This window comes from Fragaria vesca, linkage group LG7, assembly GCF_000184155.1.
Source record: "Fragaria vesca subsp. vesca linkage group LG7, FraVesHawaii_1.0, whole genome shotgun sequence".
Lineage (NCBI taxonomy): Eukaryota > Viridiplantae > Streptophyta > Magnoliopsida > Rosales > Rosaceae > Fragaria > Fragaria vesca.
Window position 1 is genome coordinate 8,353,787 of NC_020497.1, and position 1,480 is coordinate 8,355,266.

A 1,480-nucleotide genomic window follows, 5' to 3' on the forward strand; every position below is an offset into this window, starting at 1 on the left:
TTGCCAACGAAAGGATGGTTCACTTATGCGACGAAAATATACGTTTTCGTCGCATAAGTCTGTTCACTGAGGCCAGTTTTATTTGCTTTTTCCTTATCCTCCCTGTTTCACTATCATCATCATCATCATCTACAGAAACTATAAAAGTGCAAATTTAGCAAACAATAAATTTTCATATATGCATAATTTGTTCATACAAAGTCTTTACTCTTTAGTAATACCTTGAATTGCAACTAAACAAAACCATTCATTCATCCTAGCTTAGCTAGCCTATCCTATCCTTCTCCAACTGAACAAAACCAACTGCACAAACCTAGCTTAAAGGCTTCTCCATCTAAACAAAACCAACTGCACAACAACCTAACCAAAGGTTTCTCCATCTAAACAAAACCAAAATAGTGAAGAACGCAGTGATGTACCTAGCTAGTTCCTCTCAACTGCATCAACATTTTCTTCTAGAGGTTGTTGGGAAGGGACTGGTGGAGGACACCCAGTCTGCTGCGCCATAAAAGACATCACTGCTGCTAGTTGCTGCTTCACCAATGTCATCTCTTCACTAACTTTTTGCGCAACCGCCTCAGCTTTTTCGGCCCTCTCTTCAGCAATATGTAATCTCTCCTCCACCTCATGAACTCGAGAACGTGGAGTGGAAGATGATAACTGTCGGACACCTGCTCTTCCAAGACCACAGATCTCTTTCCCGGCTCTTCTGCCGACTCCTGCTTCAAGCACCTTAAGATTCATTGACCACTCCAAAGGTGGGAGCTCAGCCTCCGGGATGTCAGGGTTTGCATTCTTCTGTGCATTTTTCAATTCAGTTGCCTCTTTCTGCATTTCCTCCTGCAGATAAGAGATAAGAGATAAGCTTGTAATTAGATTTGGAATTTAAATTCATATTGCAGTTGAAAAACAATTAAAGGTAAGCAGTGAAGAAAAATAAGTTGGAGAATGATGGAACTGTTATGAATCCGCTACATATTGCAGGCATGTAAATGTACTAAATGAAGAATTGAACTTAGAGACAAGCAATGTTTTTCAGAACATAACAATAGTGCTTGTGTCATGAAACTTAGCAGGATATACAGCTTCATCTAAAAAGGAAGCAACTAGCTGATCTACTTAATCACATGCATGCATGATTTGTTAGAGTGATCCAAATGCGTGGGAGTAGCTGAATGAGTGTTTGTTAACTTGGGAATTTGGGGAGCTGGAGTTGAAGCTAGTTCGCCTCCCCTTGAGAGAGAAATGGAAACTTAAGCCCTCGTAAAGTTTAGAAACCATTTTCCTGATCAATGCAGAGAAAAATCTTTCTAGCTAGAAGAGGATCAATAATATTATTCACATATATATGCATCATATTTCATGGCAGGACTACTAGACAGGACTGTCAATAAGAGTATGGCTTGAGATATTGGTTGAGGTGAGCATATATTCCTCTCTTTACTAGTTTACTTTACTAGTGATATGAAACTTAGCATAA